Below are 25,132 nucleotides of genomic sequence, written 5' to 3' on the forward strand. Positions count from 1 at the left end.
TAGTGCACAATTCAGCATTGAGCTTTAGACTTTTTGTAAGGCCCCTTTCACACTTGTGCGACCTGAAAGTTGCACAACTTTGACTGGACTTGAAGCAATGCCTGTGTAATATCTTGAGGTCTATGGACCTCGAGTCGCGACAAAGTTGGACCAAAGTAGTGCAGGGACTAACTTGAAGTCGCAGATATGAACAGTACTCATTGGAAATCATGGGGTATGATTTATGCGATCTTCCAGTCCCAAGTCGCAGGACAAGTGTGAACGGAGCCTAAACAAAAAACAAAACACAAGCTGCTAAAGACGCCGCAAACAACAATATACAGGGCCTTCAAATGAATTAGTACAATAGCTTCATTAACCAATATAATATGCAGAAGATCCATAAAGCATGCACTCTCAGGTCATTTTGAAAGCAGAGGAAATATACAATTATGTTGATAGGCAGATTTAGAACACTTTATGAAATTTAATTAAGAGAAATTACATAAGACACCTTTTTTTCCAAGCCCTGGAGCGATCAGCCTAGGTTTGTACTAGTAAAGTAGGTATGAATCCATAACAAAGGATGGCAAGTGGGTAATGCTAGTATGGCTTGTAAATAAGTTATTATAGCAGTATTACACCACAAAATGTACTATATAGCACTTTACCAATCCTTAGATGTGGTGGCTGCATTCCTTTTTAGGCTTTATTTCCCCTCCTTTTATTTTTATCTGATGATGCAGCCAGTAAGACACTTTGTCTTATAGTGTCTCCACTCATCCAGGAGAGGAGTAACATGGAAACCTTTAGACAGCAGCATTGCCAATCTATAGAGAGAGTAATGTTAGATGCACTTCACTGATCAAATTAAAGCCGACTTCCCACTAATTATTTTAAAGCAGGACTAACCCCTCCTCCTGTCGTTTACAACCAAGGAAGCGGCCATCTTAACCACGGTTTGATCTGCAGATGTTATGGTACCGAACATGTGTTCAGTTATCACACCAGCCATTTGATGGCTTGACAAGTTCAGTTGGGAGCACAATAAACTGACGTTTATTGACGTTCTGGAAAGCGGTTAAAAATTGATGGGTTTAGTTCTGCTTTAACCACTTAAGTCCCGGAAGATTTTACCCCCCTCCTGACCAGGGGTTTTTTTTTTGCGATTCGGCACTGCGTGACTTAATGGACAATTGCGCGGTCGTGCGACGCTCTACCTAAACGAATTTGATGTCCTTTTTTTCCCACAAACAGAGCTTTCTTTTGGCGGTATTTGATCACCTGTGCGATTTTTTGATCATGCGCTATAAACAAAAAAAAAAGTGTGACAATTTTTCAAAAACAACAATATTTTTCACATTTTTTTATATGAAATTCCCCCCCAAAAAAATGTAAAAATCTAAATTTTTTAACATTTTTGGCCAATTTGTTTTCTGCTACATATGTTTGGTAAAAAAAAAAAAAAAAAAAAATCACAATAATGTATTTTGATTGGTTTGCGCAAAAGTTATTGCGTTTACTAAGGGAAAGATTTGTCATTTTTGTGTTTTTTTTTTTAACGAGTAATGGCGGCGATCTGCGTTTTTTTTTGCGGGACTGTGACATTGCGGCGGACAGATCGGACCCTTGACTGACATTTTTGACACTTTTAGGGGTACCAGTGACATTACTACACTAATCAGTGCTATAAATATGCACTGTTACTGTAAAAATGACTGGCAGGGAAAGGGTTAACTTTATTGGGGAAGGAGGGGTTAAGTATGTCACTAGGGGCGTGTTTCTAACGGATTGGACATGGCTACTGGTGTAAGAACAGAGATCAACGGTCCTACATAGTAGAACCGTGTGATCTCCATTTTTACACAGGGAAGAATGACAGGCGGCTTTGTTTACATTAGCCGCCTGCCTTTCTCCCTTCACGGCGAACGATTGCGAGTGACCGCCGGTCACACGCACTGACTTGTTAGGGAACGAGCCAGGGGGGTGCACGCCTCCGCAGTCGCGCGCTCGCCCGCTACTGGCTCAGAAGCTAGTGACGTACCCATACGTCACTTTGCCTGGCCGGGGCTGACCGCCGCAGTATATGTACTTGCGGCGGTCGGCAAATGGTTAAAGCGGAGTTCCGGCCTCAGAAACGTTTTTTTGATAAAAATACTGCCCAAATAGTGATCCTTAGCCCTTAATATATCAGCTAATCCCGTAGTTTATATGTTTTGGTTTATCAGAAATTCTAACTTTTAAAATCCTTTGCTAAGCGCGGCCATCTTTGCTGGGGTTATACGAAGCCGCAGTGTATAGAGGTCTTCCCTTCTTCCTGGTTTGAGCTCATTGTGTATTGCAGAATGGGGCGCGAAATCTCGCGCACGCGCAGTACTATGCGATCGGTTTCCATATCATCGCGTCATTTCCTTTTTGCAAATAACGCGATGAGAGGAGCGGCCGGCCGCCTACGTCACTGCCCATTGCCTTCTGGGAGTGAAGAGTAAGAGCTCCCAGGACGCATTGCAGAACAGGAAGTGACGGCGCGGGCCGCAGAGGGAGGAAGTGGAAGAAAGGTGAGTATATTTTCTTCTGAATCAAGGTAAGTAAAAAAAATAAATAAAAAAAACGGGACCATCTAATTGTTTTTCAGGTTACACTCAGCAAGCGGATGGCACAAAATAGATTGTGTCGATTTTGAGGCCAGAACTCCGCTTTAAGCAGTTACAGCAACGTTTTTTTTTTCTCCTTTTGGAATAAACTTTTTACGTAAATTACCTTTGCAAGCATCCCTGGCAGTGTCAAAGGGTTTGTCTTACTAACTGCCACTTTTTCTGGACAGCTTGGTCTGTTAAAGGAAGTTGAAAAACAATATAACTACTGGCCAGATCAACAGACGAAAATGAAGCAGAAAAACTGGATAAAAGGAAACTAAGGCAGCCATCACATTTAAGGACTGGTAAACTGCAATAGATAAACATGTTTTGGGCTTTAATCCTGCACTAGAATCAAGGTATTATTATGAAGTTTAAATTAGTGATTGGCATGTAGAAGGTGCTTGCGTGAAGGTTAAAAAACTCTGCTAAAAAAAAATATATAGATAATGTTTGGTGGTTCTAAATAATTTTCCAGTAAAAAATACTGATTTTAACTTGTAAGCAACAAGTGTCAGAAAAAGGCTTAGTCTTTAAGAGGTTAAACTTCCCTCACTTACAGACCAAGTTTATCCCTTTGATCTACAAGAACAAAATGATACAATGTTTCTCTTCATCTCTCAGCTGCTGAGCAATGTTGTGGCACACTTTGTCAGCTGTTTTTTTTTCCTTGACAGCTCTGAGCAGAGAATGGATCTGCACTGTTACACGAATCCTGGAAATGGCAGATTAAGATCATGATGGGGCTTGAATCGAGATCATGATTTTTTTTTTAATTTAATTGTTCAGCTCTAAGATCGATAGATGATATGCAATGACTGGTATAGAAATAAATTTACACTATATTGTCAAAAGTATTGGGACGCCTGCCTTTACACGCACATGAACTCTAATGGCATCCCAGTCTTAGTCCGTAGGGTCCAAAATTGAGTTGGCCCACCCTTTGCAGCTATAACAGCTTCAACTCTTCTGGGAAGGCTGTCCACAAGGTTTAGGAGTGTCTATGGGAATGTTTGACAATGTAAAGGTCAGGCACTGATGTGGATGAGAATATATACAGAAGTGAGTACACCCCTCACATTTTTGTAAATATTTTCTATCTTTTCATGTGACAACACTGAAGAAATGACACTTTGCTACAATGTAAAGTAGTGAGTGTACAGCTTGTATAACAGTGTAAAATTTGCTGTCCCCTCAAAATAATTCACAAAGCCAATAATGTCTAAACCACTGGCAACAAAAGTGAGTACACCCCTAAGTGGAAATGTCCAAATTAAGCCCAAAGTGTCAGTATTTTGTGTGGCCACCATTATTTTCCAGCACTGCCTTAACCCTCTTGGGCATGGAGTTCGCCAGCGCTTCACAGGTTGCCACTGGAGTCCTCTTCCACTCCTCCATGACGACATAACGGAGCTGGTGGATGTTAGAGACCTTGCGCTCCTCCACTTTTCCTTTGACGATGCCCCACAGATGCACAATAGGGTTTAGGTCTGGAGACATGCTTAGCCAGTCCATCACCTATACCCTCAGCTTCTTTAGCAAGGCAGTGGTCTTCTTTGAGGTGTGTTTGGGGTCATTATGTTGGAATACTGCCCTGCGGCCCAGTCTTCGAAGAGAGGGAGATCATGCTCTGCTTCAATATGTCACAGTACATGTTGACATTCATGGTTCCCTCAAACTGTAGCTCCCCAGCCCCAGACCATGAAACTCCCACCACCATGGTTGACTGCAGGCAAGACACACTTGTCTTAGTACTCCTCACCTGGTTGCCGCCACACACGCTCAACACCATCTGAACCAAATAAGTTTATCTTGGTCTGGTCAGACCACAGGACATGGTTCCAGTATTCCATGTCTTAGTCTACTTGTCCTCAGCAAACAGTTTGCAGGCTTTCTTGTGCATCATCTTTAGAAGAGGCTTCCTTCTTGGACGACAGCCATGCAGACCAATTTGATGCAGTGTGCGGCATATGGTCTGAGCACTGACAGGCTGACCCCCCACCCCTTCAACCTCTGCAGCAATGCTGGCAGCACTCATACGTCTATATCCCAAAGACAACCTCTGGATATGACGCTGAGCACGTGCACTCAACTTTTCGGTCGACCATGGCGAGGCCTGCTCTGAGTGGAACCGGTCCTGTTAAACTGCTGCATAGTCCTGGCCACTATGCTGCAGCTCAGTTTCAGGGTCTTGGTAATCTTGCTATAGCCTAGCCCTAAGCCATCTTTATGTAGAGCAACAATTCTTTTTTTCAGATCCTCAGGGAGAGTTCTTTGCCATGAGGTGCCATGTTGAACTTCCAGTGACCAGTATGAGAGAGTGAGAGCGATAACACCAAAATTTAACACACCTGCTCCCCATTCACACCTGAGTCCTTGTAACATCAACAAGTCACATTACATCCGGGGGGGGGGGGGGGGGGGAATGGCTAATTGGGCCCAATTTGGACATTTTCACTTAGTGGTGTGCTCACTTTTGTTGCCAGCAGTTTAGACATTAATGGCCATGTGTGGAGTTATTGAGGGGACAGCAAATTTACACTGTTATACAAGCTGTACACTCACTACTTTACATTGTAGCAAAGTGTAATTTCGTCAGTGTTTTCACATGAAAAGATATAATAAAATATTTACAAAAAACGTGAGGGGTGTACTCACTTGTGAAATACTGTAATATAAATATTAACCGCTTGCCGTCTGCTCACATTGCTGCTACTGCAGCAATGTGGCTCTTTGTCGTCCAGCGACGTAGACCTACGTCGCTGGACTTCTCTCTTTGTGGGCGGCGCCCGCCGCCGGAGGCTCACTCCCGCTGTGTTCAGTCATAGTGGGAATAGTGGGAGTTGGGCCAGGGGAGAATCAGCAGCGATCGCCACTGCTCTTCCCCGATCGTCGGGGAATCGAGTCTGGAGATCCGCCAGCTTGTGTACACAGAGCGGGCGGATCTCCTAAGTGACAGGCAGGGTCAGATTGCAGGGTTCAGCATAGCTGAACATGCGATCTGTCCCTGTGTCACTCAGTCACCTCCCCCCACACGTCAGTAAGCACCAGGCATACATTAACCCCTCCCTCTCCAATAAAATTAACCCCTTCCCTGCCAGTGTCATTTTTACAGTAACAGTGCATATGTATAGCACTGATTACTGTAGCAATGTCACTGGTAACCCCAAAAGTGTCAAAAATGTCAGTCAAGGGTCCGATCTGTCCGCCGCAATGTCGCAGTCCCGCAAAAAAAAAAAAAAAAAAAAAATTGCAGATCGCCGCCATTACTCGTTAAAAAAAAAAAACCCCAAAAATGACAGAAATCTTTCCCTTAGTTAGTAAACGCAATAACTTTTGCGCAAACCAATCAAAATACGCTTATTGTGATTTTTTTACCAAACATAGGTAGCAGAAAACAAATTGGCCAAAAATTTAAAAAAAATTTTGATTTTTACATTTTTTGGGGGGAATTTCATATAAAAAAAACGTGAAAAATAGTTATTTTTTCAAAATTTACGCTCTTTTTTTGTTTATAGCGCAAAAAGTAAAAATCGCACAGGTGATCAAATACCACCAAAAGAAAGCTCTGTTTGTTGGGAAAAAAAAAGGACATAAATTTCGTTTGGGTACGGCATCGCACGACCGCGCAATTGTCAGTAAAATTCGCACAGTGCCGAAATAGCAAAAAGTGGCCTGGACGTAAGACAGCAAAATCCTCCAGTGGTAAAGTGGTTAATATATATATATATATATATATTTTTTTTTGCACACACACCAAAAAAAATTAAAGGAAAACTTTTAAATCAGAGTATACCGTAGCATTAGGTCAATTAAACTCCTGGGATATTGATCTGATCAGTTAAGTAGCAGAGGGGGTTGTTAAGCAGCTTCAGCTGCTTTGGTGTTAATGACATAGGTGCACACGATGGGCAACAATGAGACAACCCCCCAAAACAGGAATGGTTTTACAGGTGGAGGCCACTGAAATATTTTTCCCTACTAATTTTGACTGTTTTTCACTAGTTTTGCATTTGGCTAGAGTCAGTGTCCCTACTGGAAGCATGAGGCTATTGATACCTGGACCCTATAGAGCAGAGGTCTCCAAACTATGGCCCTCCAAGAACTACAATTCCCATCATGCCTAGTCATGTCTTTGAATGTCAGAGTTTTACAATGCCTCACGGGACTTGTAGTTCCGCAACAGCTGGAGGGTCGTAGTCTGGAGACCCCTGCTATAGAGGTTGCACAGGCAGTTCAAGTTCTCCAGGATGGCACAGCAATACATGCCAATGCCAGAAGGTTTGTTGTGTCTCCCAGCACAATATCAAAAGCATGGAGAAGATTCCAGGAGACAGGCAGTTACTCTTGGAGAGCTGGACAGGGCCTTAGAAGGTCCTTCACCCATCAGCTCCTTTGTGCATTGAGGAACAGGATGAGCACTGCCAGAGCCCTACAAAATTACCTCAAAACAGGCCACTGGTGTGAATGTCTCTGACCAAACAATCAGAAACAGACTTCATGAGGGTGGCCCGAGGTCCTCTAGTGGGCCCTGTTGTGCTCCCTGCCCAGCACCGTGGAGCTCGATTGGCATTTGCCATTGAATACCACAATTGGCAGGTCCACCACTGGCGCCCTGTGCTTTTCACAAATGAGAGCAGGTTTACCCTGAGTACATGTGACAGACGTGAAAGGGTCTGGAGAAGCCATGGAGAACGTAATGCTGCTTGTAACATCGTTCAGCATGACCGGTTTGGTGGTGGGTCAGTGATGGTCCAGGGAGGAATATCCATAGAGGGACGCACAGACCTCTACAGGCTAACACAATGGCATCCTGACTGCCATTAGGAATCGGGATGAAATCCTTGGACTGATTGTCAAACTCTGGTGCATTGGGTCCTGGGTTCCTCCTAGTGCACGACAATGCCCGGCCTTATGTGGCGAGAGCATAGAGAAAATTCCCGGGGAATGAATACTAATAAATTGCCCCCAGGCTTGCCTGACCTAAACCCAATAGAACACCTCTGGGACATTATGTTTTGGTCTATCCGACACCGCAAGGATGCGCCTCAGTCCGTTACGGAGCTCAATGATGCCCTGGTCCAGATCTTGGAGGAAATAACCCAGGACACCATCCGTCGTCTCATTAGGAGCATCCCCTGACATTGTCAGGCATGCATACAAGCACGTGGGGGCCATACAAACTACTGAGTACCATTTTGAGTTGACGCAATGAAATTTTAGCAAAATGGACTAGCCTGCTGCATCATTTTTTCACTTTGATTTTCTTGGGGTCTTTAATTGAGCCCTCTGTAGGTTGATAATTTTCATTTCTATCAAACGGTGTGGCATCCTTTTGTTTCTAACACATTACCCAGTCCTTAGCAGTATAGATATCCAGCATATTTTTACCCAATGTGATCTGTGTTTTCAAAATGTACCTTCAATTTTTTTGAGCTATATATACATATACACACACACCCCAAGCTTTGAACATCTTACAGAGCACTGTTCAATCCATCATCAAAAAATGGAAAGAGTATGGCACAACTGTAAACCTACCAAGACTTGGTCATCCACCTAAACTGACAGGCCGGGCAAGGAGAGCATTAATCAGAGAAGCAGCCAAGAGGCCCATGGTAACTCTGGAGGAGCTGCAGAGATCCACAGCTCAGGTGGGAGAATCTGTCCACAGGACAACTATTAGTTGTGTGCTCCATAAATCTGGCCTTTATTGAAGAGTGGTAAGAAGAAAGCCATTGCTGAAAGAAAGCCATAAGAAGTCCTAGTTGCAGTTTGTGAGAAGACATATGGGGGGGACAGCAAACATGCAGAAGAAGGTGCTCTGATCAGATGAGATCAAAATGTAACTTTTTGGCCTAAAAGCAAAACGCTATGAGTCGGTTCACACCAAGGTGACACGACTCATTACTACTTCGGGGGTGACTTGTGTATTACCATGCACCACGACTTCGGAGCGACTTGCAGGGACTTCACATAATGGAAGTCTATGCAAGTCCCTCCGAGGTCGCCCCGAAGTAGTACAGGACCCTTTTTCTAAGTCGGCGGGACTTGTGTTGCTCCTATTAGAACGGATCCTGTAGCGGTCAATGGACCGCGAGGGAGCGTGACTTGTCAAGCTGACAAGTCGCGGCAGTGTGGACCGGCTCTTAGTGTGGCGAAAAACAAACACTGCCCATCAACCTAAATACACCATCTCCACTGTGAAACATGGTGGTGGCAGCATCAAGTTGTGGGGATGCTTTCTTCAGCAGTGACAATAAAGATGGTCAGGCTTGATGAGAAGATGGATGGAGCCAAATACAGGGCTATCTTAGAAGAAAACCTTTTGGAGTCTGCAAAAGACTTGAGACTGGGGCAGAAGTTCATCTTCCAGCAGGACAATGACTTTAAACATACAGCCAGAGCTACAATGGAATGGTTTGGATCAAAACATGTTCATGCATTACAATGGCCCAGACAAATTCCAAACCTAAATCCAATTGAGAATCTGTAGCAAGACTTGAAAATTGGTGTTCACAGACACTCTCCATCCAATCAAACAGAGCTTGAGCTACTTTGCAAGGAAGAATGGGTGAAAATGTTACTCTCTAGATGTGCAAAGCTGGTAGAGACATACCCAAGAAGACTTGAAGCTGTAATTACAGGGAAAAGGTGGTTCTACAAAGTATTGACTCAGTGGGGATGAATACAAACAAACGACATACTTTTCACATATTTGTAAAAAGTTTTGAAAATAATTTATCATTTCCCTTCCACTTCCCAATTATGTACCACTTTGTTTATCACATAAAATCCCAATAAAATACATTTACTTTTGGGGTTGTAATATGACAAAATATGGAAAATTTCAAGGGCTATAAATACTTTTTCAAGGCACTGTATATATACATATACAGTGGGTACGGAAAGTATTCAGACCCCCTTAAATTTTTCACTCTTTGTTATATTGCAGCCATTTGCTAAAATCATTTAGGTTCATTCTTCTTCCTCATGAATGTACACATAGCACCCCATACTGACAGAAAAACACAGAATTGTTGACATTGTTGCAGATTTATTAAAAAAGAAAAACTGAAATATCACATGGTCCTAAGTATTCAGACCCTTTGCTCAGTATTTAGTAGAAGCCCCCTTTTGATCTAATACAGCCAGGAGTCTTTTTTGGGAAAGATGCAACAAGTCTTTCACACCTGGATTTGGGGATCCTCTGCCATTCCTCCTTGCAGATCCTCTCCAGTTCTGTCAGGTTGGATGGTAAACGTTGGTGGACAGCCATTTTTAGGTCTCTCCAGAGATGCTCAATTGGGTTTAAGTCAGGGCTCTGGCTGGGCCATTCAAGAACAGTCACGGAGTTGTTGTGAAGCCACTCCTTCGTTATTTTAGCTGTGTGCTTAGGGTCATTGTCTTGTTGGAAGGTAAACCTTCAGCCCAGTCTGAGGTCCAGAGCACTCTGGAGAAGGTTTTTGTCCAGGATATCCCTGTACTTGGCCGCATTCATCTTTCCCTCGATTGCAACCAGTCATCCTGTCCCTGCAGCTGAAAAACACCCCCACAGCATGATGCTGCCACCACCATGCTTCACTGTTGGGACTGTATTGGACAGGTGATGAGCAGTGCCTGGTTTTCTCCACACATACCGCTTAGAATTAAGGCCAAAAAGTTCTATTTTGGTGTCATCAGACCAGAGAATCTTATTTCTCACCATCTTGGAGTCCTTCAGGTGTTTTTTTAGCAAACTCCATGCGGGCTTTCATGTGTCTTACACTGAGGAGAGGCTTCCGTCGGGCCACTCTGCCATAAAGCCCCGACTGGTGGAGGGCTGCAGTGATGGTTGAATTTCTACAACTTTCTCCCATCTCCTGACTGCATCTCTGGAGCTCAGCCACAGTGATCTTTGGGTTCTTCTTTACCTCTCTCACCAAGGCTCTTCTCCCCCTATAGCTCAGTTTGGCAGGACGGCCAGCTCTAGGAAGGGTTCTGGTCGTCCCAAACATCTTCCATTTGAGGATTATGGAGGCCACTGTGCTCTTAGGAACCTTAAGTGCAGCAGAAATCTTTTTGTAACCTTGGCCAGATCTGTGCCTTGCCACAATTCTGTCTCTGAGCTCTTCAGGCAGTTCCTTTGACCTCATGATTCTCATTTGCTCTGACTTGCATTGTGATCTGGAAGGTCTTATATAGACAGGTGTGTGGCTTTCCTAATCAAGTCCAATCAGTATAATCAAACACAGCTGGACTCAAATGAAGGTGTAGAACCATCTCAAGGATGATCAGAAGAAATGGAAAGCACCTGAGTTAAATATATGAGTGTCACAGCAAAGGGTCTGAATACTTAGGACCATGTGATATTTCAGTTTTTCTTTTTTAATAAATCTGCAATAATGTCAACAATTCTGTGTTTTTCTGTCAGTATGGGGTGCTATGTGTACATTCATGAGGAAGAAGAATGAACTTAAATGATTTTAGCAAATGGCTGCAATATAACAAAGAGTGAAAAATTTAAGGGGGTCTGAATACTTTCCATACCCACTGTATATATAGCTGGTATGTATGAATGACACTAGAGAAAACATGAATGATGTTGGGATGGACACACAATGCCTAGTATGTATAGATCAGGACAGAGGGGTCTGGTGTATGGTCGATCTATGGGTGCTGTCGGGGTAAACATACAAAGATCAACACTTGACAGAAAAAAGAATATATATATATATATATATATATATATATATATATATATACACACATACATCAGTATGTGCTGTGGAGGTGTATATGAGTATGGAGGGGGTCTGGTATATATTGAGGTGATGTTGGGATGGACATACAATGCCTGGTATAGAAATTAATACATATCTGTTATGGCTGTGTCTATAGATCTGTGTGTGAGATTTTACAGGATTTATATAATGCCAGCAGTTTGTGCAGAACTTTACAAATGATATGGAGGTGCACCATGATGTGTATCTATAATCTCTGGGTGACATGATTGACATACACGGGTGTTCTGTGGTTGATGATGGGATGGACATACAATGCCCTGTATTAAGATGATCTGTTATGGATATATATTAGATAGATAGATAGATAGATAGATAGATAGATAGATAGATAGATAGATAGATAGATAGATAGATAGATAGATAGATAGATAGATAGATAGATAGATAGTGGGTGATGTTGGGATGGACATACATCTGGCATATATGGATATGTATAGAGATAATGGGTGTGAAGTGGAGATGTAGTAAAGCTCAGGGTGGAACGTCTGACATATATACAGTGTATATGGGGGTGATGGACATACAATGCCTGGTATAGAGATGACTATAGATCCAGTATGACTGTATACAGAAGATAGCTGTGATGATGGGGGTGTATACAGATGGTGATATATTATAGTGGGCTATGGGGTGCAGTGTCTGATGGGGGGCATAGCTAAGTGCTGTAGGTCGGGGGTGATGATGGGGGGGGTGTATACAGATGATGGGTGGTGTATTATAGTGGAGTATGGAGTGCAGTGTCTGTATGATTTTGGGGGGGGGGGATAGCTGAGTGATGAATGGGGTTGCATACAGATAGGTGATATTGTAGCAGGGTATGGAGTGTAGTAGATTGGGGGGGTGATGATGGGTGTGATGATATAGCAGGAGTATGGAGTGCAGAAGATTGGGGGGGGGGGGTGTATAAAGATGATGGGTGGTGTATTCTGCTGGCGTATTTTGGTGGAGTATGGAATGCTGTGTATTTATGATTGGGTGGGGGGGTAGCTGAGTGATAAAGGTTGGGGGGGTGATGATGGGGGGTGTATACAGATGATGGGTGACGATAATGTAGCAGGGTAAGGAGTGCAGAAGATGGGAGGGTGTATACAAATGATGGGTGTGATGATGCAGGGGTGTATTATAGTGGAGTATGGAGTGCAGTGTCTGTATGATGGGAGGGGGTTGCCGAGTGATGAAGGTTGGAGGGTGATGATGGGGGGTGTATACAGATGATGGGTGATAATATTTCAGCAGGGTATAGAGTGCAGAAGTTTGGGGGGGAGGGGTATACAGATGATGGGGAGGTGTATTATAGTGGAGTAAGGAGTGCAGTGTCTATGATTTTTTTTTTTTTGGGGGGGGGGGGGGGGGGATAGCTGAGTGATGAAGTTCGGAGGGTGATGATGGGAGGTGTATTGGAGTGCAGTGTCTCTATGATGAGGAGGATAGCTGAGTGATGAAGTTCGGGGTGATGATGGGGGGTGTATACAGATGATGGGCGATGATAATAAAGCAGGGTAAGGACTTGGAGTGCAGAAGATGGAGGGGGGTGTATACAGATGATGGGGGTGATGAAGGGGGTGCATTATAGCGGAGTACGGAGTGCAGTGTCTCTATGATTGGGGGGGGGGGGGGGTAGCTGAGTGATAAAGGTCAGAGGGTGATGATGGGTGTATACAGATGATGGGTGATGATAACATAGCAGGGTAAGGAGTGCAGAAGATGGAGGGGGTGTATACAGATGATGGGGGTGTATTATAGTGGAGTATGGAGTGCAGTGTCTCTATGATGGGGGGGGGGGGATAGCTAAATGATGATGGTCGAAGGGTGATGATAGGGTGTATACAGATGATGATAATATATCAGGAGTATGGAGTACAGAAGATGGGGGGGTGTATACAGATGATGGGGGGGTGTATACAGATGATGGGGGGGTGTATACAGATGATGGGGGGGTGTATACAGATGATGGGGGGGTGTATACAGATGATGGGGGGGGGGTGTATACAGATGGGTGATGGTAATATATTAGGAGTATGGAGTACAGTAGATGGGGGGTGTATACAGATGATGGGGGGGTGTATACAGATGGGGGGTGTATACAGATGGGTGATGGTAATATATTAGGAGTATGGAGTACAGTAGATGGGGGGGTGTATACAGATGATGGGGGGGGGGGGTGTATACAGGTGATGAATTATAGTGGAGTATGGAGTGCAGTAGATGGGGGGGGTGTATACAGATGATGGGTGATGATAATATATAAGGAGTATGGAGTACAGGTGATGATAGGGTGTATACAGATGATGATAATATATCAGGAGTATGGAGTACAGAAGATGGGGGGTGTATACAGATGATGGGTGATGATAATATATAAGGAGTATGGAGTACAGATGATGGGGGGGGGGTGTATACAGATGGGGGGTGTATACAGATGGGTGATGGTAATATATTAGGAGTATGGAGTACAGTAGATGGGGGGGTGTATACAGATGATGGGGGGGTGTATACAGATGATGGGGGGGGGGGGTGTATACAGATGGGTGATGGTAATATATTAGGAGTATGGAGTACAGTAGATGGGGGGGTGTATACAGATGATGGGGGGGGGGGGTGTATACAGGTGATGAATTATAGTGGAGTATGGAGTGCAGTAGATGGGGGGGGGTGTATACAGATGATGGGTGATGATAATATATAAGGAGTATGGAGTACAGGTGATGATAGGGTGTATACAGATGATGATAATATATCAGGAGTATGGAGTACAGAAGATGGGGGGTGTATACAGATGATGGGTGATGATAATATATAAGGAGTATGGAGTACAGATGATGGGGGGGGGTGTATACAGATGATGGGTGATGAGAATATATCAGGACTATGGAGTGCAGTAGATGGGGGGTGTATATACAGATGATGGGGAGGTATACAGATGATGGATGATGATAATATATGAGGACTATGGAGTACAGGTGATGGGGGGGTGTATACAGATGATGGGTGATGATAATATATAAGGAGTATGGAGTACAGATGATGGGGGGGGGGTGTATACAGATGGGGGGTGTATACAGATGGGTGATGGTAATATATTAGGAGTATGGAGTACAGTAGATGGGGGGGTGTATACAGATGATGGGGGGGTGTATACAGATGATGGGGGGGGGGTGTATACAGATGGGTGATGGTAATATATTAGGAGTATGGAGTACAGTAGATGGGGGGGTGTATACAGGTGATGGGGGGGGGGGGGTGTATACAGGTGATGAATTATAGTGGAGTATGGAGTGCAGTAGATGGGGGGGGTGTATACAGATGATGGGTGATGATAATATATAAGGAGTATGGAGTACAGGTGATGATAGGGTGTATACAGATGATGATAATATATCAGGAGTATGGAGTACAGAAGATGGGGGGTGTATACAGATGATGGGTGATGATAATATATAAGGAGTATGGAGTACAGATGATGGGGGGGGGGTGTATACAGATGATGGGTGATGAGAATATATCAGGACTATGGAGTGCAGTAGATGGGGGGTGTATATACAGATGATGGGGAGGTATACAGATGATGGATGATGATAATATATGAGGACTATGGAGTACAGGTGATGGGGGGTGTATATACAGATGATGGGGGGGGGTGTATACAGATGATGGGTGATGATAATATATGAGGACTATGGAGTACAGGTGATGGGGGGGTGTATACAGATGATGGGGGGGGGTGTATACAGATGATGGGTGATGATAATATATAAGGAGTATGGAGTGCAGTAGATGGGGGGTGTATACAGGTGATGGGGGGTGTATACAGATGATGGATGATGATAATATATGAGGACTATGGAGTACAGTATATGGGGGTGATGATGGGAGTATAGAGAGTCGGATGTGCCGGGCCATGTAGAAGAGGTGTTCGGGGCCTATGTCTGGGTCTCAGGCCTGGCTGTAGTATTCCTCCTCCTTACCTCCGTCCCTCGATGCGGGTGTCCCCAGGCTCCGGGGTATCTTGTTCCCCCCCGGTGGGGGTTCTTCTCCTCCGCCTCCCCTCCTCTCCCGGCCGTCGTGCTCCCCCCTCACACTCCGAACACTAGGCCGCAAATCCCCGAGCTTTCCTAGGCGCGGCTCCCGGGCCGCCCTTCCCCAGCGCGGACTAGCCGGTCATGAGGGGGCGGGGGAGGTGACCTCGGAGCGGCCCCCCCACCCCAGGGAGACCAGCTAGGGCCCCCGTCAGATGGAAGAAGCGATATTTTACGTCACAAATTACCGAAAAGAAACGATTTTTACGTCAGAGAGGGGGCGACCAGTGAGGTGGACTGAGTGAGTGGGGGTGTTGTATGGTGACTTCTCTGCGGGCTCGGCTCCGGAACCACCAGGCCGACTTAATCCGGATTGGCTCGGTTCGGATTATCGGGGGTAATGGGTTTAATTAGTGTAAACACGATAGTGAAACCGCTGGATTTCTCGCGAGATCCTGAGCACGGGGCGCGTCCACGAGAAGGGGGAAAAACGCGCCAAAATCGGGTCGGCGGGGGGCGCGCATCAGCTGCGGGAGCGCGCCGAGCTTTCCCATCGCACGAGGGAGGGGAAAGGCAAAGGGCCATTGGCCGAGGCGAGACATGTGGGAGGTTTCGGCGGGCCACGCCCTTAAGAAGAGAAGCCTGAGAAGGGGCGAGAGGCGATTTGGTAGTGTCTCCGTGCGTGGGTGGAGCGACTGGGTCAACGCCCTCCGTGTTACGGAGGAGAAAGGGGGAAGGGTCAAGGGGTGATTGGCTGCGAGAAGACATTTGGGAGGTGATTGCCTGCTCTGTCTGCTAAGGGCGTCGTCGAGGGAGGTCCTTAGCTGAATGAAAGATACCATTGGCTAATAAAGAATAGCAGACAGAACGCCCACTTCTTCCTTTTAGAGTATTGCCAAATTAGCATTGGTGGGGTGAGAAAGGCATTTTGGGAAAGCTGCCTTATAGACACGTGTGGCCAAATGACCTCATTCTGATTGTGAGTGACGCCCTAGTACAGTCTATATGATCTCCATCACTGCAATCACACATTAGCTTTACCAATGTCAATGGCACTTTAAAAGTCCTGGGTTGGACTGAATGGATTTGTGTCTTTTTTTTTTTCAACCAGACTATGTAATTAACCAGTTCTGGACCGGAAGATTTCCCCCTTAACCACTTAAGCCCCAGCCCTATTTCTGACACTTTTTGTTTACAAGTTAAAACCAGTATTTTTTCCTAGAAAACTACTTAGAACCCCCAAACATTATATATATTTTTTTAGCAAAGACTCTGGAGAATAAAATGTTGGTCATTGCAATATTTTTTGTCACGCGGTATTTGTGCATCGGTCTTTAAAACACAATTTTTTTTGGAAAAATTACGAAAAATCACATTTCACTGCATTTAAAAAATACTAAACAGTAAAGTTAGCCCATTTATTGTATATTGTGAAAGATGATGTCACGCCGAGTAATTAGATACCCAACATGTTATGGTTTAAAATTGCACCCCCCGTGGAATGGCGACAAACTGCGGTCAATCGAAATCTCAATCTGCAACGCTTTAAAAAATTTTAACGGTTACCAGTTTAGAGTTAGAGTGTAGCTCTTTTTTTTAAATTATTGCTCACGCTCTGGCGATCGCGGCGATACCTCACATGTGTGGTTTGAACAGCGATTTCATTCGCGTCCCGACTTCCGTATACGTTTTCTTTCGTGCGCGAGCTAACGGTGACGGGGAGCTGCTAAATTTTTTTTTTCTATTTATTTTATTTATTTTTTTAACTTTATTTCAGGTTTTTAAAAAAAATAAATAAATCTGATGACTTTTATTGCTGTCACAAGCAATGTAAACATCCCTTGTGACACCAATATGCAGTGACAGGTACTCTTTATGGAGGGATCGAGGGTCTAAAAGACCCCAAACCCCTCCACTACACTTTCATGTATGCAAAACCCCGAAAACTGCATTTTTGCATACAGTCGTTTTTTAAATCTGCTGCCTTTTGCAGCAGAGTAACCCGGAAGTGACGTCATGGACGCCGCCTCCGTGTTATGTCATCAGAGACCCGATCGAAGCCGCTTCCGGCTTAGATCGGGACTCCATCCAGCCAGCAGACGCAGCCTCATCGGTCGTTACCGATGGAAAGCCGACCATCGGCTTTAAACCACAGTACCGGGATGGTGCCTCTAGCCAGAGGCATCATCCCGGTATAACCCCGCAAAGTCTGCCAACGTACCCCTACGTCACTTTGCAGTAAGTGGTTAATGACTAGGTCATTTTTTTGCGATACACGGTACAGCACTGCCTTACTTTAACGGACAATTGCGCAGTCGTGCGACACTGTACACAGATTAAATCAATGTCCTTTTTTTTCCCACAAATAGAGGTTCCTTTTGGTGGTATTTGATCACCTGCGCATTTTTTATTTTTTGTGCTATAAAAAAAAAAAATATTTTTCATTGTTTTTGGTCAAAAAAAATCCCATTAGGTGTATTTTGATTGGTTTGCGCAAAAGTTATCGCATCTGCAAACTAGGGGAAATATTTATGTCATTTTTATTTTAATTTTTAACTAGTAATGGCGTCGATATGTGATTTGCCACGATTGCAGCGCAATTTGGGTGCCATTAAGTAATGGCATCGCACATGCTTCCTGCGATTCTGAATCGCGACGAGTCCATCCGCAATTTAAATCCCCCAGCTGCTAACGGAGCCTAAGGCCCCTTTTACACAGGTGGACCGTTCAGATTGGCCTGTCCGTTTTTTTGGCGGATCTGAACGGTCCCCCCCCATGCATCTCTATGGGGGATCAGATGTCAGCGGAGACATGTCCGCTGACATCCGATCCGTCAAATCTGGACAGATGGAAACCCTATTTTCCATCCGTCCAGCGGATTGGATCGGATGAGAACGGACCGACGGTCCGTTCCCATCCGATTTCCCCATAGAGATGCATGGGGAACTGACAGCTGTGTCTCCGCACACAGCGCGGAGACACAGCTGTCATCCTCCTGCTCAGCGGGGGATCGGCGGCTCGATCCCCCGCTGAGAAAAACGGAATCCGTCCGACGGACGGATAGTGTAAAAGGAGCCTTAGAGGAAGGGTCAAGTGATACAAAAAGGTAGTAATTGTGGGGGGTGATCTGATGGAAAAAATAAAAGTACAGTCGTTAGGTTGGGGCAGAATAGGCTTCTCTGAAGAGGAGGGTCTCAGGGATCATCTGAAAGCAAACAGAGTAGGAGATAGTCGGACAGATTGGGATAGGGAATTCCAGAGGATGGGAGAGGCTCATGAAAAGTTCTGGAGCTGAGCATGGGAGGAGGTGACAAGGTAACTAGGGAGCAGGAGGTCTTGGGAGGAATGAAGGGAATGATTTGGTTGGTATTTTGAGACCAGGTTAGTGATATAGCTGGAGGCCGATTTGTAGATGGCTTTGTAAGATGTTAGTATTTTGAATTTAATTTGTTGGGTGAGTGGAAGACAATGGAGGGATTGGCAGAGAGCAGCAGCAGACACAGAGCGGTTGGTAAGGTGGATGAATCTTGCAGCAGCATTCATGATGGACTGAAATAGTCTATGTAAAGGTAATCCCATGCAGAAGGAGTTGAAGTAGTCAAGGTGAGAGATGATCAGGGAGTGAACTAAGAGCTTTGCAGTGTCATTGGTTAGGAAGGAGCGTATTTTGGAGATGTTGCAGAGGTTGAGATAGCAAGATTTGGACAGTGATTGGTCGTGGGGCCAAAAGGATAGTTCAGAGTCCAGGATTACTCCTAGAACCCAGGCATGTGGGGACGGGCTGATAGTAGTGCTATCGATCTTGACAGAGAAGTCAGAGGAAGAAGCAAGTGGGGGAAGAAAAATCATGAGCTCAATTTTAGAAAGGTTAAAGCGGAGTTCCACCCAAAAGTGGAACTTCCGCTCTTTTGCTCCCCCCCCCCTCCGGTGCCACATTTGGCACCTTTCAGAGGGGAGGGGGGGGGGGAACAGGTACCTGTTTTTGACAGGTACCCTTCCCCACTTCCGGGAGACAGCGCCACAGCACCGTCTCTCGGAAGTTTGGCCCCTTATCTTTTCCCCACCGCCGGGCCAATCCAAATGCGCAGAGAGCTTCGCGCATGCGCAGTAGGGAGCCGTCTGTGAAGCTGCAAGGCTTCACTGCCTGGTTCCCTTACCGGCAATGGCGGCGGCAGCACCCGACAGCCGATGGAAACATCAGCTGCAGTGCCGAAATCGCTGTACTCCAGGACAGGTAAGTGTCCTAATATTAAAAGCAGCTCCAGTATGTGTAACTGCTGACTTTTAATTTTTGGAGGGGGAGGCGGAACTCTGCTTTAAGTTTGAGGAAGTGGTGTGACATCCAGGCTAATATGTCTGGTAGTAATTTAGTGATACATGAGGAGACTGAAGGAGTGAGCTGAGGGGTAGAGATATAGATTTGGGTCTCGTCAGCATAGAGTTGGTATTGAAAGCCATGGAAAGCTATTACCTGACCCAGGCAGGAGGTGTAGATGGAGACCAAGAAAGGTCCAAGAACAGAACCTTGGGGGGCCCCGACAGAGAAAGGGAGAGAAGGAAGTGGAATTGTAAGTAACAACAAAGGTGCAGTTGGATAAGTAGGATGAGATCCAGCGAAGTGTAAAGTCATGGAGACCAAAGGCGCGGAGGAGGTGTGTCACTGTGTCAAAGGCAACGGAGGGGTCAAGGAGTAAGAGTACAGAATAGTGTCCATTGTATTTAGCTGTTAGCAGATTGTTTGTTAGTTTTTGGAGAGCAGTTTCCGTAGAGTGTTTAGGGCGGAATCCAGACTGAAGGGGATCAAGAAGGTCCGACCAAGGAGTTCGGATAACAAGGGGAGCAAGGAGATGGGGCGTAGGTGGTTAAGATTGGTGGGGTCCAGTGAGGGCTTTTTAAATATGAGGGTGATTAGTGCACATTTTAGAGAGTTGGGGGAAGATGCCTGAAGAGAGGGAGAGATTGAAGATGTGAGTTATGGCGCTTTTCCACTGCATGGAACCGAACGGTTCGGCTTGCTTTTGTGCTTTTCCACTGCTGGTACCGCATGGTACGGTGTAGGAACGGTACGGTATGGTACGGCGGCACTTTTCCACTGCATGGAACCGAACGGTACGGCTCTCAAAAACAGTACCACCTCGATCGTGGTTCCAAGAGGTACCATATCCCACAATCCTTTGCATGCAGTCACTACTAGCCACTGATTGGTTAGAGAATCATTGTTATCCCACCCACTTAACTTTAGTACTACTTTGGTGGAAAAGCAAACCATACCATACCGTACTGAACCGTTCCAACACCGTACCATGCGGTACCAGCAGTGGAAAAGCAAACCGGGCCAAGCAGGGCCGAGCCAGTACTTGCAGTGGAAAAGTGCCATTAGAGAGTGTAGGATAGAGCCAAAGGTTGATCATGGCATTTGCGAGGGAATTAGAGAGGTAAAGGTATAGAGTTGACGGGGGCAGGATGATAAGTTAATGAGAGTGATAAAATATGTCTGCTTGGCAGTGAGGAAGCAGATTTATTATGGGCGAAATCTTTAGGATGTAATCTTACGCCACAGGCACTCAAGAACGCGGCAGTGTTTATTCAGACTTTTGGTGTCATCCGTTTGCCAAGGTTGTAGGGCTCAGGGCCTGATTCTGTGTGTAGTGAGGGGGGCTAGTGTTTCCAGGGTGCATGACAACGAAGTGTTGTAGATTGAAAGTAGCTGCAAAGCAGCAGCGGGGGATCCGTAATATTTAGACACAACAAATAGAGTTAACTTAATGACAACTGTATAGAATACACAGTTTTTACTTAGCAAACTAGGGTTCACGTCTAAAGCCCAAATTAACTTTTCATTTAAATGATCCAACACATTCCAGGTATATCAACTCAAAAGGTGTGCAAGGTCTTGGAGTTTTTCTTTCACAAGTTGTGTACGCTGGACGTGCTTTACACGCATAAAAAACCTTTATGGAAGTATATAGGGCTTGTGTAGTAAGCCCCGTTCTTCCGCCCTTCCTCCCCTCCTTTTTCCTGGCAATTCAATGCTGTCAAAATGACAGCCGGGAGTTGTTGATGGGTAAATACAACAGCTGCTGTCAAAAGAATCTGACACAGTGTTTATAAGCATTGATCAGACAGGAGACAGAGAGATACAAAGTAATATAGCTGCTTTTTTATCTACTCTGTTTTACTTATCTTCAGATCAAAGAGATATCCTTCAATCTTCCCACAATATCAGGTAAAGCAACATAACTAGTAAACAATTAAATGCAGAATAATTAAAAAAAATATTTTATATATATATATATATATATATATATATATATATATATTTTTTGTTCCTATTGCCTTATTTACTTTCAGATTACACTTATCAGACCTAATACTTTTTATCCCCCCTTCTTCCTAACTTGTTGATTTTGTTTATCAATTATTAGCCATTATAAATTCAATTTTTTTTTTTTTACTGTTTGTTAAACTTAGAAAAAACACAATGTTGAAATAAAACCTGTCACTTGTCAATATGTTCCCAACGCTTTGTATCAGAATCATCATTTTAGTATCTAGTATCACTTTAAAGAGAAGTTCTAGAATAGAATAGAAACCTTTAGTCCCAGTTCACACATATGCGATGCGGGAACCCTGCGAATCCACTGCCGGTTCCCGCATCGTAGTCAACTCGCAGTTCACACTGCCATATGCAAATCGGTGGGGGTGTAATACAAAGTTAACAACACCCCCAGATGAGTTCGCATATCGCAATGCAAACTGTCAGTTCGGAACAGGAATCGGATCGCATAGGTGTGAACACCCATGTGATCCAATTTTGGTGTGGACCAATAAAAGGGTCCTGGGCGAGTTGTGTCCAAATGCGATGTGAATTCAGCCATACAATGTGTATGGCTGAATTTGCAGAGCAGTGCGCCGCAAATCATATGCGATGTCTGTCATCGCAGATACGTGAACCGGCACTTATGGGCCATACACACTATCCAATTTTCTTTAGATGATTTTTTCCTTCAGACTTACCAAAACAATATAATATGAGGTCAAACCTAAACACTTTAAATTTGTATGCAATCAGGCAGGCCCTTGCACTACATAGAAAAGGTAAATCTAAAGGAAATCTGACAACAAAAGTTGCATAATGTGTATCCAGCTTTAGGCTTTATGCACATGGGTGCATTCAGCCATGCAGCATAAACATGCTGCATATTTCCGGTGTTCAGGATTTTCTGGAGCTGCATACAGATTAATAGGGAAAGGCGGCTGTACGCAACTATGTACCACTATCAGCATAAAGTAGCGTATGCACATGGGCATAATGTCCCAAACGCACTACTCGGCCTTCCGGTCCCAGGCAGATACCTGCAGCACATCTGCGCACGTGTGTAAGGGGGGGTTCCTCAAATGCACAGGCATGGGAAGGTTTGGGAATTAAATACTGCCCCATGCAGGCACATGAGCGGGACCCGGAGCCATGCAACACAGCTGTACATGTGCATGATCTGGGTGTGGGTGAATGCTGTTCCTGCCTAAGCTGTGTTGCAGCACAAAAGCACTATGAGGTTAAAAAAAATTCTAATATCCAAATGTGAGAGAGGAAAGAGGAGAAGGCAGGGGAAAGGAATTTTATATTTAGGGTGGAGGTCCACTTTAACTTTCATTTAGGATTCATGGTTTCCTGCCTGGCGTTGTATGGAGAGGAGGAGCTGCAAATAAATTTTCATTAATGAAATAAAGATGTGCAAACTGAGACAAACTATCTTCTTATATAAAACTTTGCTTTTACAACCTGTGCCTGGTCATAAAAGAAACCCAGTGGCTGCTTTTGCTGAACCTCCCACTGAAAATGCCATTGGCCTGGCTGCATCGCTGATCTTTTGGCTTTAAAACTTTCTGAATTATTGACCTGGTGCAAGTATGCAAATCTGGAATGTCAGAACTCCTAATCTGCCGCTTGTTCTGGATCCATGATACAAACTAATCTAAAGCGAAAGCATTCATTTGACTGTATTTTCAGGGTTAGCAACGGCATGCTTTGTGTTTTAGCCCCCGTTCACATCGCCTGATTTGGCATGCGATTTGACATATCAAATCGCATGCCAAATCGGAGACGATTGCTGGCAACGGCACCGTCCGAATTGGTGCAACACCAACTTTGCGGCGGGGCACCAATTCCCAAAAGTAGTTCCTGCACTACTTTTGGCGTTTTCGGGGGCGATTTCAATAGATATCTGTGCAGGAACCCGCACAGATGTCTCTCAAATCGCCACCCCCCAAAGTCAGACTGAAATGCTGGTTTGAAACTGAACTGAAAGCTGAACTTAAAAGAGGTTGTAAACCCCCAAAAAAATTTATTTTTCTTTTTGTAACCTGCAAGAGAAACACATAATGAGCTAGTATGCATCGCATACTAGCTCATTATGAAATACTTACCTTAGAATGAGCCCCCGCCGTGCAGTCCGCTTACCTGCATGACAGGCGACATGTCCAGTCGCCCGTCTTCCGGGATCGCGGCATCCGACCATCGGATTGGCCGGAGCCACGGTGACGTCACTGCACGCGCGCGGGAGCCGACGGTCACGGCACGGAGCTGCATGTAAGGTAAATATCTCCTAAACGGTACAGGTTTAGGAGATATTTACATTACCTATAGGTAAGCCTTATCATAGGCTTACCTATAGGTAAAAGTGTCAGAGGAGGGTTTACTTCCTCTTTCACACAATTTCAAACCCGCATTCAGTGTGAACCTAGGCCTAATGACAGTATTTCTTTGAAATGAATGTTAAAGCTGGACTCTGCGCACACATAAAATAACATCTTTGAATGCATTCAATTCTGTACAGCAAACAATTTAAATATAATGCAACTAGTTTAAAGGGTAACTCTAATTTTGTGATAAAAAGTAGTAAATAAAATTGTAATTGAATGTTCTTAAAAATGGTCTTTGCTTTTCAATCGGAAGCACTTTAAATTTCTGTAAAGTGCAATAGCCACCTGGAGGCATATTGTACACAGAAATGTAATTTCCTGTTTGTGTGATTGGCTTGCTGATTTTCCCAGAAGTCTGCACTAACTATAAGTCAGATTTTGGCAAAAATTTAATTTATGGTGAGATACTCCTAAAGAGAAATCCCATCTAAAGGGATGCACACCCTGCCTCTTTCCTCATTAGAGCCTTGCAGGTGCAGCAGCTGATTGATAGATATAAAATCACACTCATTCACATTCATTTTGCACATGGACACAGACAAACAGCTAATTCTTTAGAATAACAAAAGATAGGAATCTGCAACAAATATTGTTAAAATCCTTGCACTGTGTACTGAACATCCAAATGGGAGATTTTTATTGCAGCAAAAGTGGAGTTATTCTTTAACTACTTCAATTTGTGTTGATATCGGCCTTTCCTGTAAAGCAGAGCTAAGTCTGGGAAAGGGATGGGCTGCACTAGGGGCCAATCAGGTGTTGTGTATGAGCTGAGGAGGAACTTGTTGATAGAAGAGAGCAGAGGGATGAGCTCATCAGTAAGCTGTTGCTCCTTCATAGGCCAACCAAGGGTTGGTGGCAGGTAAATGTGTTAAATGACACTGTCCACCATCCAACTCAGAGGAGGTACAGTGCTGTATTTTGGAGTGGTTAACCTGGGGCTGATAGTGATGACGCAGAGGTGAGTTTTGCAGCAAGCACTTATTTTTTGTAATTTTTACATACTGAGCAAAAT

At 44.5% G+C, this 25,132-nt stretch overlaps 1 protein-coding gene across 4 annotated transcripts in view; it reads right to left on the minus strand.

The window, feature by feature from the left end:
* The window catches only part of TLK2 (tousled like kinase 2), a 150,159-nt gene extending 134,115 nt beyond the window's left edge, over positions 1-16,044 (minus strand). Inside the window, exon 1 of one of the 4 annotated variants that reach the window (XM_082271300.1) lies at positions 15,367-16,044. The gene's annotated coding sequence lies outside the window, so the exon portion shown is untranslated. The remainder of the gene's footprint in view (positions 1-15,366) is intronic. The other 3 variants (XM_082271301.1, XM_082271298.1, XM_082271299.1) reach the window with 3 other exon arrangements.
* Positions 16,045-25,132: the final 9,088 nt, after the last annotated feature.

Source organism: Pelophylax lessonae (assembly GCF_965119305.1).
Source record: "Pelophylax lessonae genome assembly, chromosome: 11".
Lineage (NCBI taxonomy): Eukaryota > Metazoa > Chordata > Amphibia > Anura > Ranidae > Pelophylax > Pelophylax lessonae.